Source organism: Ixodes scapularis, unplaced genomic scaffold (assembly GCF_016920785.2).
Source record: "Ixodes scapularis isolate PalLabHiFi unplaced genomic scaffold, ASM1692078v2 PGA_scaffold13__105_contigs__length_92229423, whole genome shotgun sequence".
Taxonomy (NCBI): Eukaryota; Metazoa; Arthropoda; class Arachnida; order Ixodida; family Ixodidae; genus Ixodes; species Ixodes scapularis.
The window spans coordinates 89,660,981-89,675,715 of NW_024609839.1; positions in this window are offsets into that span (position 1 = coordinate 89,660,981).

The following is a 14,735-nucleotide window of genomic DNA, read 5'->3' on the forward strand; positions in this document are numbered from 1 at the left end:
TACATTTCTAATTTCGAATGCTCGGAGCAGCCAAAATTTTGACACAAAACCACAAAGAAAAAGGACAGGAGACGATATTGACAGGCTATGCTCTGGAATGCTCTCGAAGGAGCTGTTCGATCCTGATTGTTTAATTGTGATCGCCCGATGGAAGGAGGCTCACAAGATGCCGCACCTTCCAGGAGCCATGACGCGTTCAGCTAGGATTATCTCTCCGCGATAAGCGCCGACTAAAGCCACTAAATGAGCTGCGCTTAGAGTATCGACACTCCATTCCTCGACAATGTTGTGGGCGCCGCCATTTTGGTTCGTATGCAGAGCAGACGAAACTGCTGATCGTCATGATTCAAAAGTGCGACTTCCTCAGCATTAGATTCGGTGTTAGGAAGCTCATGTAATACTGCTTTTGGACTGTTGTGCACTGCTTAAACATTTGAGGAGGGCGAAAAAGCGTTTCCTGTGATTTCAGCTAAAGCTTCAGATAACTGGAAACCTTGCTTTTAAGCCAAAATATGGCCAAGTATGTTTACTTTGGAGCGCAGCTTATTTAGTGGCACTAGCGCCGACAAAAAAATGTCCCCTCCCCCCTCCCCTCCAAAGCGGTAAAGGGTGAAAAGAAAATTGTGAGGAGGAGCATTTTTATCCCGCAGGAAAAATAAGGTGGACGTCGTATCTCGCTTTCCGCGACGGCGTCGACCTAACCCATCTTAGTGCAGGAAACCGCTGCGGCCCGGTCCAAAGATGGTAACCCCACATTCCTTCCACGAAAAACCTCATAAAACCCGAAACAAAAAAGGACAAAAACCCCTATAGATGAACAAAAAACGAGGAAACTGACCGCGAGAAGATAACGCAATAAGGCAAACGAGCTGGTTAAAGTGAAACATCTCTAACCACGACAGCTGGTGCTGCCTGGTTTCAGCCAACGGGCGGTCTTACAGCGGGTGACACCGACTCCCACGTGATTCTTCCACGATGAACGTGGTGGGAGAGAGCGTGCAAGATAACGGACCACTCGGCTGGGGTGGACCGGCTGGACGCGCGACGCGACAATACTCTCATCTATCCCCTTTCACCTCCCCCCCCCCCCCCCCCCCACACCACCACCACCTTCTCAGTGGTGACCTGCGAAAGCGAAAATAACTTATTGCCACCTTTTCATCTTGTTCTTTTTATATTGTTTCGCGGCAACGATTGTTGTTGCCGAGGGAGTGTTTTTGTAGGTTATTTTTATCGTCTGCAACTTTTTCTTGTTTTCTTCATTCTTTCTTTTTGTTCTCGTCAGCGATCGAGCCGCCAAATGTTCCTTCAATGTTTTATAAAATTTTTGGATGGTCATTTTTTCTCGTTGCCTTTGCTTGGTTATATTGGAGCTTTGAGTGATTTTCGGAATGTAGGCTGTTTCACATGCAGTGACTGTGGGAAAAAAGGTCTGTGCGGTAGCCGACACAGCGATTTGTTTGTGGTTTGGAGATCATCGGTAAGAAAAACATCCGACAACAGCGGACGCTTTGTAATCTTGTTGAACGAAGCCCGTAACATTTCTAGCGATCGCACCGACGCTGCGAATGCATTCGAACCTGATGGAACCTAAAGTTCCTAAATAAGAGGTTCCTACATGTAGCGACATTATCGGGAGCGCCGACTGCGTGACGGTGAAGGTTTTGGGAAGTGAATGGTGGCGTACAGCAGAGATTCATATTAAAAATAGCGCAAAAGAGACGGGACAAAAAGACGAAGAAGCACACAGGACAAACGCTAACTGGCAACTAAACTTTATTGAAAGCTTCGAACTTTGCTATCGCCATGCACGCGCTTAGTCTCGTTCAACAGAGACAGGGCGTACCGCCAAATCCGCACAATCATACCGCCCACAGCCTGTTCCAAAAAGTCAGCAAAACAGCCACATCACCCCGCCGCACAATCCGAACGAGAAAAGAATAGAAAAAACTCCGCGTTAATATTGTCAAGTTAGATAGTGTTAATGAAAGTGTACTCTTTCTGCTGCATATACACTGATGCGACGCTTATGCAAACGTCTTTGTCACAATCACGTATTTTCGCTGCCTCCAGCAACTCTCGTTCCCTCCTTCCTTTGTTTCGTCCCTCCACCTGCGCACCGTCCAGCTTGGGGGAACAATCACAAGTTCTACAATGCCCCGGTAAGTGGGAACCGTAATTGTTGCCAAGAGAAGCCGCATGCTCTCGAAGTCGATCATTTAAGCAACGTCCCGTCTGCCCTATGTAAACACGGCCACACGTTAGAGGAATCCTGTAAACCACCTCAGTGGCACAAGGTACAAACTTTGTCACGTGTTTCAGCAAGCACGTGAGCAGCAGAGGTCTGAACTGAATGCCGCCATTTGTTTCCAGCGAAATGTGCTTTGTCATTTTTATTGGTTCTCGTTACCTGTAAAATAACTATCAAGGAATTTTAATAGCACCCAGTCGTAGAGCTGCTGCGTCTGTGCAACTTTGATTTTAATAGCAAATTGACAGGCACCGCACCGATTTCGGACACAAATCGCTGCATGTGAAACAAGCTTATGTTTGCTCAGCCTCTGACTGTCAGCGATATTTACTGGCATGGCCGGCGCCCGTGCTACGGCAATCTGGAGTTCGCCTATCTTTTTTTGATGACTTAATGAAGGGTGACAGCATGGGGAAACACTTTACTGCGATAAGGAGCCACCGGGGAACGCATGCAAACTCCGCTCTTCTGTTCTTAAGTGGTTCCTTATCTCAGTGAACTGTTTCTCGGTGCGTAGGGACTTGCCATTCAAGAAAACACCGAAGATTCGAGAATTGCGGCAATATTCCGGTATGTGGACGATTCTCTAATTTTGTGTACTACGGAAGCTGAGAAACAAAATGGCGGGTGCCTCAATACCATACTGAGGAGTTTCAAACAATGTTGCATCGGGCTCACCTTCACATATGAGATTCCCATTAGGAAAACCACCAAGTATCTTGATTTGGCATTAGAATTCAATAATACGCATGTATACTGGAGGTATCAAGCCCGACCAGTTAAAGGGTTTCTCCCCTTCAACTCTGAGCATTCCAACATCGTAAACCATGGAGTAGCCACCAAAGTCCTGAAATCCAGCCTAAAAAAGCCATATGAATATCAAATCACACGAAGCTTCGAGACACAAGTTTCCAGACTTCAGGATGCTGGCTACACCCAATACGTATTGGCCTCCATATGCGAAAGAATATGCCATAGCATCAAGTAGACTAACCGCCATATTGACTCCACAATACAAAAGATACAGGAAAACCTTTTGCTCACACATATCACACATAGATTAAATCAGGGTCTCAAACCGAAAAATATAACGTTTTGGTTACGGTTACGGTTACCGCTTCTGGTTGATAAAGGTTTCGTTTCGGTTTTTTACGGTTTTAATTTTTACGGTTTCGGTTACCGGTTACACGTTCCTAAAAACCGGTTTATTTCTGTTTCTATTGGTTAGTGGTAAAGGGAAGCGATGGGTAGCGGTAGGTGGTAGGGTTTCCAGCGGTTCACATGTAGAACCTCTGAAGTACGACGGCGGCCATCGCAGGAGGAGGACACGGGTTCGGCGAGGTACGACACGGGGGATGTTTGCGCGATGACTCGGTAGGGGCCGATGCACTTGTGAAGAAACTTGTCAATTCGGGCGGGTTGTCGGGCGGGGGTCCAAACCCACACAAGGGCACCGGGAGCGTAGGATGTATGTGTATGATGCTTGTCGTAGCGATCCTTGGCTATATGTTGTTGTCGCGATGTGCGTAGCTGTGCCGGCTGGCGGCACTCTTCGGCACGGGAGATGAATTTGGTGAGGAGGTCATTTTGGTCGGTTGACGGAGCAACAGGAAAGATGGTGTCCATAGTGCATGAAGCTTCGCGACCGTACACTAAATGGTAACCTGTAGTAGACTGGAGGGCAGTGTTGTAGGCGAAAGTTACAAAGGGGAGTACTGTGTCCCAGTTTGAATGATCACTGGAGATATACATATATATCATGTCAGCGAGAGTCTTATGGAAACTTTCGGTGAGCCCGTTTGTCTGGGGATCATATGATGATATTGTCTTGTGAACTGCCCGACAGGCTTTCAAAATGGCTACAAGTTTGCTCGAAAGATACTGCCGTCCACGGTCGTCCACGGTGGCGCGCCGTGACGTAGGAGTATATTATGTACAAAGAATTGAGCTACTTCTTCAGATGTTGCAGAGGTCAGCGCGGCGGTCTCAGCGTATCTAGTCAAGTGGTCAACGGCTGTGACAATCCAACGATGACCGTGCGAGGAAACTGAGAATGGGCCAAACAAATCGATCCCCACTCTTTCGAAGGGCGTACTGGGGCAAACTAAAGGTTAGAGTAGTCCAGCAGGTGTTTCGGTTGGGCGTTTTCTACGCTGGCATTTCAAGCAGGACTGAACATATTTAAAAACGAACGTCTGAAGGTGGGGCCAGAAGTCGCGTCGCCTAATTCGAGCGTATCTTTTTTGGAATCCCATGTGTCCTGAGGTGGGATCATCATGAAACGATTGAAGAATATCCTTGTGCATTTGGCGAGGAACGACAACTAGCCATCTGTTGCCTTCAGAAGAAAAGTTATGCCGGTAGAGTACACTATCTTGAAGGGAAAAGTGCTCTAACTGTTTACGCAACTTTTTATTAAGGAAGTGAGTTGGTTTATTGAGATGCTCGATTATTTCTTTGATCCATGGATCCTTGGATTGCTCTAAAGTAATAAGTTCGAGGCTGACAGCGCAAACATCAAATACATCGTCCATGTTTTCGAGACGTTCATCAGGTTCGTCTACGGGGCATCGAGATAGGCCGTCAGCGTCTGTATGTTTGCGACCAGATTTGTATACTAGTGTATAATTGTACTCCTGAAGTGAAAGAGTTCATCGGCCAAGTCTTCCAGTGAGGTCTTTTAGGAAAGAGAGCCAACATAAGGCTCTCTTCCTTTGGCCGTCAACAATTTCCGGTCATAAAGGTATGGCCGGAACTTGTTGACGGCCCAAACGACAGCCAGACATTCTTCTTCTGTTATGGTGTAATTTTGTTCAGCGGTAGAGAGCATTCGACGTGCATAAGCTATGACGTATTCTTTTGTTGTGTTGTGGTCACGCTGGAATAGGACGACACCAAGGCCATAACCACTGGCATCGGTATGCAACTCCGTATGCGCAAAGTCATTAAAGTGCCCCAGGATGGGATCGGACTGGAGAGTGGTTTTAAGAGCATGAAATGAGTCACGACATTCAGGGGACCAGGTAAATGCTGTATTGGCTCGTAACAAGGAGTAAGTGGAGCAGCCAACTGTGCGAACTGTGGAACAAAACGACGAAACTAAGAACAAAGTCCTAGAAAACTGCGAAGTTGTTTTATGTTAAGGGGAACAGGAAACTCGCGTACTGCCTTAATATTGTCTGGGTCGGGTCGGATGCCATCTTTATTTACGAGGCGGCCAAGGATCTTAATTTGTCGAGAGGCGAAGCAGCACTTTTTTGTGTTGAGTACAAGGTTAGCTTTCTTGAGACAGCCGAGCACATCGCAGAGTCGACAGAGGTGGTCGTCAAATGTACGACAAAATATAATAATATCATCAAGGTAGCAAAGGCATATGTGCCATTTAAGACCGCGGAGGACGTTATCTATCATGCGCTCAAACGTTGATGATGACGATAATGAGGGTGATGGCTGCACGGAACGATGGATGGGTCACAATATATATATATATATATATATATATGGGTGGTTTCATCTCAAATCGTGCAGGCAAAAAGGGTCGAATATTTAATTTCGACGAAAAAAATATATGTTATGGCGCCGTTTCTAAAACCGCAGTCGACACAAACCGCAAGTTCGTCCGATTTTTTGTTCTCGACTTATGAATTTTTAAAGAGGCCGCGGCGAAAAGCAGTGTTTTTCACACCCGTCGTGGGTCGGATGTTTCGCTTGATCTCCCGCCATGGATTTTCAGTCCACATTATATTAACTTTTTTCAAGCACTCTGTGGACACATTTAAAAGGCTCCAATACCATGAAATAATTTTAGGCCTTTTGCTTTTTTTCTGTAAAAATGTCAAAAACGCCTCCTCGGTCAATTGTTGACCAACTTTGACAATTAATTACTGGCGATCTACTTGGGTTACAACGATATTTTTTATGTCTACGGAGAGCCCAAAACACGCTCTTTATATTTATTATAAAATTCTTTGGCTCTATAAAATATTCTTTGCGGTACGTTTACGTTAATAATATGCAAAAACCAAAAAGTACCATTTTTGAAATTGATTTTCTCAAAAAACCCATTTTTTATTTTTTTTTATCTTTTGTTCAAATGTAGATATGATAGTTGTCTACACGAAAATTAAGCCTAGAAAGTGTATATTTTGTTTGCATGTTTTATATTTAGTCCTCAATATCGGAAAAAGACGTCTTTGTTTTGCAAGACCTAAGTCAGACATAGCGACCCATGCGTCTCTATGAATTGTGAAAAAGTTTTCTTGAATTTTCTTCTGCATTTTGTAATCAATTATAAACGGATTTTGTGTTATTGAATATTTATGTATGTTTTGATAAGAGCGGGAACCATGAGATACATATCTAACCAAATCAGCAGGCCTAGTAGACTTTCAATTACCAAAAGGCACAGACGTTGTATTGTTTCGATTTATAAACCTTTCAAAGTAAACTAGCACGACTAGCTATTAGCTGTCATATTACTAAGACAAAGAAAGTCACCACATTGTCGATATATTATATACAATTCTTTACGAAACCAAACACTGGGGCTTGTTTATCGCACATCGCACAGGTCACCGGGGAATGTCCTTTCACTTCCGTAATACACAAAAGTGGTGACACAGAAACGGTCCATAACACACAGAGAGTGTGTCACGGAGAGGGGTAGGAAATAAAAATAAATAAATAGGAATTTAATTGCCCAACTCCGATCTTAACGAAAATTGCGTTAAAAAAAAAATAAAGTATTTAGGTTCGAGCGGTGGCAAGGCGATAGGTCCCCGCCTGGTGGAGAGTCAGACAAAGAAGTCGACGGCACGTAAAGGTAAAACAAAAACAAAAAAATCAATAATTTAATAAAGACGGGAAAACTCAGCCGCACATGGCAAGAACAAAAACCAACTCCCCCGGGCATTCCCTAAACGGGACGCAACCAAATGCGTGCGAACACGCTCTCTACATCACCGCCACGCCGCTACGCCATGACGAAATAAACCCAACAACTGAACAGTGCTAACAAACAGTTAGTAAGAAAACATTGAAAAAAAAAAAACGTTTAGAAAAAACCGCACCCGAGAAACAAAGTTCAGCGGGGCGAAGAAACACACACGAGTCGGCCCCACGTAATTGAAGTCTGGCAGGATGACGGCGTCCAGATGATGCTCGAATCTGTTTCTCCCTCTATTACGCACATTCACGACGGCTGTGCGGAACTGTAGCTGTACGAAAGAATGTGACGAATAGATTCGAGCAGGCGATGCGCGAGAAGGTAACCGAGATTATGCTTCAAGCTTCATATCGGGAGAGGAGCTTTCGAGGTAGTTTCTGCAGTTACTCAAACTTTCTCTTTCCCCTTCCCTTTTTTAAAAGAACACGTCAGCCGGCGCTAACGTTTCATCTTGGGAGAAGCCCACTCTTCACAAACGGTTACAGTTGACAAGGAGGCTGACTTCGACCCAACTAGTCTCCGGGCAGAATACAAACACGAGTATATTTACCAACACGCTCGTTTTAATGTCTGTCTCCGGGCTTTGTTGTTTCCAAAAGAGATAACCCTTTATAAGGACACAGCGAGCGGGTTGGTGGGGATAATTAAACTTAAACACTCCCTTCTCGTTTTCTTCCTCAAGTTTAATAGATAACCCTTCGGTGCTATCGGATCTCCCCGGAGAGAGAGAGAGAGAGAGAGCACGGCCGTTTCAAGGTAAGGATAGGGCGCTCGAAGCTAGGGCAAACAGGCGGTATCGTTTCACGCATGCACGGATGGCTGGTTTCAAATTTCCCCACATCCCTAACGAAACCGGCCCATCTTCGTGTGTGCGTCTGCGGGATTTCTGTCCCGCGCCGCCGGTTTTAGCGCGCACGCGGCGTTGTTTTGGCTGGCAGAACAGTTGTTGACCGTCGACATTGTAAGGCCGTGGTGTCCTCATCCTTTCAGGCAACGATTCCTTTGCTTTCCCTTGTGCAATACTCTGACTGACTCCTCCTGGGTGGCTGTCACTGTTCGCCGCGTCAACGACACCATCGTACCATTTCACTCCTCGTGACACAGGGTGCGCTGCTCGCTTTACTGTCACGGGCCGTCCTTTCTAACACAACGAGCGCGAAAGGTCGTGGTCATCTGCTGGCTCCGAAAGGGCGGGACGTTCATGCAGGCCAATTAGGGCCCTGAATCAATAAGACGTCTGCCGACTGCTACACGTTAAAAATTTACGACACCTGCTGGTCTGTTAAGAAGTGTTGCTTTCTCTTTTTGGAACTCCTCCGATGTAGCTTGCCGCCTATATTAAAATTTAAATAATCAATAAATATATCAGGGTGGAAATACTGTATTTCATTTTGATGTGGGAACGTTGAAAAAAAAGAAAAAAAACTATTTCCAAGCTTGTGAAGACGCGCAATTCGCAAGTCCATTTCGAGCCGTAAAAACACGTTTTTGTACGATATTGATGCTTAAATGTAGAACATACAAACAAAATATACACTTTCTAGGCTTGATTTTCGTGTAGACAACTATCATATCTACATTTGAACAAAAAATAAAAAAAATAAAAAATGGGTTTTTTGAGAAAATCAATTTCAAAAATGGCACTTTTTGGTTTTTGCATAATATTAACGTAAACGTACCGCAAAGGATATTTTATACAGCCAAGGCATTTTATAATAAATATAAAGAGCGTGTTTTGGGCTCTCCCTGGACATAAAAAATATTGGTGTAACCCAAGTAGATCGCCAGTAATTAATTGTCAAAGTTGGTCAACAATTGACCGAGGAGGCGTTTTTGACATTTTTACAGAAAAAAAGCAAAAGGCCTAAAATTATTTCATAGTATTGGAGCCTTTTAAATGTGTCCACAGAGTGCTTGAAAAAAAGTTAATATAATGTGGACTGAAAATCCATGGCGGGAGATCAAGCGAAACATCCGACCCACGACGGGTGTGAAAAACACTGCTTTCCGCCGCGGCCTCTTTAAAAATTCATAAGTCGAGAACAAAAATCGGACGAACTTGCGGTTTGTGTCGACTGCGGTTTTAGAAACGGCGCCATAACATATATTTTTTTCATCGAAATTAAAAATTCGACCCTTTTTGCCTGCACGATTTGAGATGAAACCACCCATATATATTGTTGCGGTGTTGTCGTTGAAGGAGTTGTCAGTACTAAAGTGGCGAAGCGGGCGAGTTGGTTCATGATATAAAATTTAAAACCGCTAACAAAGACGATGACAAAAAAGGAAGGCGAACAGGACGAGCGCTTTGAAGGAGTTGTCAGTCTCTGGCGGTCGGCTTTTATTTGGAACTGCCGGGCGCAGCTCGAGCTGTCGCGCGCCCTAGCCATTTCTTTGGCGCGCTCTTTTTCTTCATCTATGTAACAATATATATATGTATGGAAGAAAACGCACCTGAGATGGTTGTTGGAGTTTTTAAAACATATTATTGGTAAAGTTGGTCTTCGTTTCGGCCGGAGACGGGCCTTCTTCAAGACTGGTTGCCGAAATCAGTTACAGAGTTGTTTTCGGTTTCCACACCCCGGTCGCGTCACGTGTCAGATCACGGGTAAAAATGCCCAAGTAAAAAAAAAAAAAGAAAAGGAAAACGCTGTTCACAGAGTTGGATCGGCCCAGACGGCCGGCAACGCACGCCGCGGAAAAACGTAAAAAAAAAAAAAAAAGTGCTGTACTTTGTGCGGCCGGCCGCAACAGACGAACACTTCCCTCTTTTCTGGTGTGTTTCTCCACAACTCACCACATAAGTAAAACAAAGTCGCAAATTAATTTTAAAAGATATGGCGAAGAGTTTAAGTGGAAGTTTTTAGTAACTGGAACCAATTTAGGCGGAACAGGTGATCAGCCTGCCTTAAATGCACGTGTTTCATCTAACAAAAAAAAATCAATTATAGATTAAAAAAAGCATTCCACTTAAAACCGTTTGATACGCTAAAAATTTGCCAGGACTTAGTCAAATTTAGTCGAACGCCAGCCTTGTGCGGAACTTAACTTGTTTACCGGGAGTGCGGTACTTCTATAATCCTAAACAATACTAATGGCGCGCCTAAATTGTACTTGAAGTGTCAGCGGTTGCTTAGAGCGTACTTGGAGTAGGCTAGTAGTTATATAATAATGTTTTATTATAATAATAATGTTTTATTTTTCTTTAGTGCCCACAAACAGCTGTAACGCCTTTCGTGTGGTGCACTGTCATTTCGTGTTTACAGCAACACTATTAAACATACAAACATGCACAAAATTACAGACATTTGTAAGGACACAAATACAAGTTTACAGAGCCAATACAAGCTTAGATTAATTTTTGGTTGGATAAAATATACTTTTTCAAGGCCGACTTAAGACTAACAAAATCAAGAAAAATATCAACATCACAATCGCATAAAACATTATAGGCAGACTGCATACGACACAATGGCGACGATTCACAAATTCTAGTAGGATAAAATGTTAAAAAATGGCGACTAGCTCTGAATGGCACATGAAAGTCTAAATTCATGAGTAAATTTTCAGTATTAACAGTACCATGCACTACCTCGTTGATAGCCTTTCGAGGCGAAATAAAGACAGCACCAAATCGTAACTAAAAAACAGTTTCCGACCAATGTGTCGGTCATAAATAATTCGCACAAACCTCTTCTGCACACGCTTAATGATTGCAACTTGCGTTAAAGATAGTGGATATCTTTTTCAAGAAAGCATTCCCGTATCGCTTTTGATTATACCTTGGAAAAATGCTTGGTTGAGCTCGTTTTAGTGGTGCGAGATTTGGGCGTATTCTTAGATAGTGAACTGAAGTTCTCTGAACATGTGGCATTTTTGCATGTTACCGCACCTTGGGAGCAATCGCGAGAATGACTCGCAACTTTAAGACTTATTCTTGTTTTTTATACCTTTATCAGTCGCTCATCTTGTCTAAGTTAGACTTCGCTAGCATTATATGGAATTGTTTAAACGAGACAAACGCAACGGAACTGGAAAATGTACAGAAAAAGTTTGTTCGAGTTCTCTATGATCGTTATTTTAACAGGCGGATTTGCTTCAGCCATGAGCACTTAATAGATATTTTACATCTCCATTACTTGTCCACAAGGAGGCAGATACTTGATTTTGTGTTTCTACACAAATGTCTTCACGGTTTTATTGATTGTCCGGAACTAACCTCTTCAGTGTTTATTGCCGTGCCAAGCAGGACACTTCGCTCTCATCGTGTAATCGGCTGCTCTGAGCCAAAGAGCATGCGGCCCCTAGAACGTATTCAGTACGCTTTTAACATGTGGAGTGCAGTAAACACGCCGAAGGCAGATATTTTTGAGCGTAAAAATTTTAGCATGCGAGCACTGACCAGGCTTTTTTGATGGAATGTTTCCTTTGTTGGTACTTTTGAAACAATATAGCTAGGAAGACAAACTTCTACACATCAGTTTTTGCAATGTTGGAGATCACATTTCTTTTGTTATTGCACATTTAAACTTTAACTAGGCATGCTTTTGCATCTGTGCTGTTATCAAACATGTAAACATGTAAATGTACGCACTTCGTTGCACCCTCTTGTAGGCTCTTGGGCTGTTGACGGGCACCGCAAAAGTAATAAATAAATAAATAAATACCCAATGGCGCCAGGGAAGTCAGCTGAGTCATGTGATCAAAGTCAATATGCCAGAAACTCCATAGCCTACGCACGAAATTGCCTTTGCGCGGCAAAGGGATTGCGTAGTGATCGAAGCTCCATAGCAGGATGGTTACCGTCGTGGAGGCCTTCAGATACTTCAACGGTTTCAAGGCGTGTCGAAGCGAATACGAAGTGAAGAAAGCTCGGTGCCTCGTCACTGGCCATGTATACTGGCTGTTGGCATGCTTGGAGCAGACCAGCAGGCGTCCCAGTCTCAAAAAGGATGTTATCGGAATGGTCACGGGGGGCAAGGTCGCCGTAGGAACACCTGTCGATGGGGGTGTTAAAATTGCCGAAAAAAAAAAGGATGCTCGCATGGGGTTCAGCTGTGGGGGACTCCAGGGCTGCGTCGAGTAGCCGATGCTCTTGGGACACGGGCGGGCAGGAAATGAATCCCAGAAAAAATTTACTTATTTATTTATTTATTCTGCTTAATGTGCCCACAAACAGCTCGAGGCCTTATTAGTGCGCACATATTACAAAAAATGAGAGAACAGATACAGACAAGCAAACAACCAAGACGTGATTTAGAAAATATAAAAGTAAATAAATAAAACTACGGAGAACAACAGAGCACAGATGCTCCACGAGGAAAGAAAAACTCGGCAAAAAGTGATTCGAGGTCCCTGTGCTCGTTATCGGACTATTATTGAACTGGTGACAGAAGTCAAGCAAACTATAATTTTTTCTCCATTCTTATCAACCTGTAAGGCGGAAAGTGCGCCCACCATGTTGCGAAGAGGCACGAACCTTATACGCATTGTAACTTTCGATTGTGGATAATGTTGCAATAGTTGAATGAATGCTTGCAGTGGAAAGAATTCTCGACCGTGCTTTATTATTTTCGAGTTCAGAATAATATCTAAAATGTTGATTTTTTATTTCCCGATTAGTTCTTTAAATTAAAAGATTTGGCTAGATGGCGCAAGCCGTCGTCCGATTAAAAAGGTTCAGCGCCATTGATCCCTACAATTGACGTGACGTTATTCCAGGAAGCTTTGAGAACATCCACCAGGTGCAATTCGGTAATCGTTTGACTAATCTTAAATAAAATTGTTCCGTTAATTTAATAAAAATTGGTGTCTCTGTGGTGTTTCCACAACATAGTCAGCAATTCAATAATAAAAATAGGAACTCAGCTTCCACTTCCTTACTTCTTAAATATTTAGTGTGGTGGGACCTAACAAATGCTTTCTATTGGCATACGTGAAACGAAAGTGAGTAAATGCGCTCACACTAACGTAAACACACTAAAGAAGAGAACATTTGGGAGAAAAGCTAAACAGTATTGTATTTTATAATATGATATACTAAAAAAAGACAGAGGGTGTAGGTCAGCTGGTGATAGTAAATCATGATGTTTAAAACCCAGGAATTCTTTTCCTGTGCATTTATTATTTCAAAGTATCCCTCGCCACACTCTCGGGTTTCAAATATAATGATTATTTTTAGTTTATGGTCCACTTAAGGTCGGTGAGAGAATATAGGCGTATAATAATTTTTCGTGTAGATCATTTGAACTTGTCAAAGCTTTTCACTGAACTACACTGTGCGTCGACGAGGGTCACAGACTCTGACAAAAATGTTTTCTTTCTACAGCAACTGCTTTCCTCTCATGCTTCAAGACACTTGGTCGTCTTTGCTGATTCATGGCTCTAATTCGGTCATAATGGCAGCTCGTGAGGTCAGTGTCATCTCACTATACAACAGCAGCAGCTTTGGCGACCTCCGGCAAAGGAACGTCGTGCGTCCGACAGATCGTCAATTTGCGTAGCGCTGCAAGTTTGGGACATACTACATTGTAATAATTTGAGAACGTTTGAAAGTTAAATGAGAGTCTACGACATGCGTTTTTTATCAACCAGTTCCTAAAATGAACTAGAATAGAAATGCCCAGGATGCAAAATTCAAAATGAAACGTATTTATATACCGAAATAAATAATAAAAACTCAAATTGTAGAAGTGTTAATAAAAGTTTTATTGATAAAAATACAGATGGCTTCTTCAGTTATAGCGCTTGAAGCTTTTCTTAGAAATTATAACAATGCACTGCAAGTAAACTAGGCAATAAGCATGTGTATGCATCAAGTCAGAAGCTCATTTAGTTACTCTGTCAATTCGCGATCCCTAAACCACCATTCCTGCTCCGTTTATTAAAAGCAGGTGTCACGTATCAAGGACAGCAATTACAACAATTATCAAATGTGTGAAACGCACAGACACTAACGCGTAGCTCAGCTAAATGTATCGGTTGCCTAAGCTCTCAGAAAGCCCATTCTAGAGCCACGTCCTCGAGCCCGGGACTCTTTGAACCTGGCACAAAACACCTGAGACGGAGATTACAAAACTAAAACTTCTGCAAACAGTAACAATCCAGCATGTATTCAAAGAAAAAGAAAAATATGTATCTATTTCCTACGAATAAAGTTGGGAGACAGATTGTGCAGCTTGGCTGGAGCGGAACTGAGCGTTTATTTAAGAGCTCCTTAACGTCGAAAGTGAAGCTAAATTTGACGGGAAGCGTTTCCCCGCTAAGTCTATAGCACTAGCAGGAATACTGAATTGGTGTAAAATTATACACCAATCAAATTTCGTAGGTTCACTAAATTTAGCGCTTTATATTTTCGCATTACACGCTTTTGGGACAGCCTTTTCTTTTCCGAAACGAATAGAAGGAAATCATGGTTCAAACGTACCGACAGTTGAAATAACAGCTGTTAGACGCCCTTTTCTAGAAAATTCGAGAGACCGTCGATTTTGAAATTCTTTGCCTATGAATTGCATTTTATCATTGCGTCTGCACGAGACT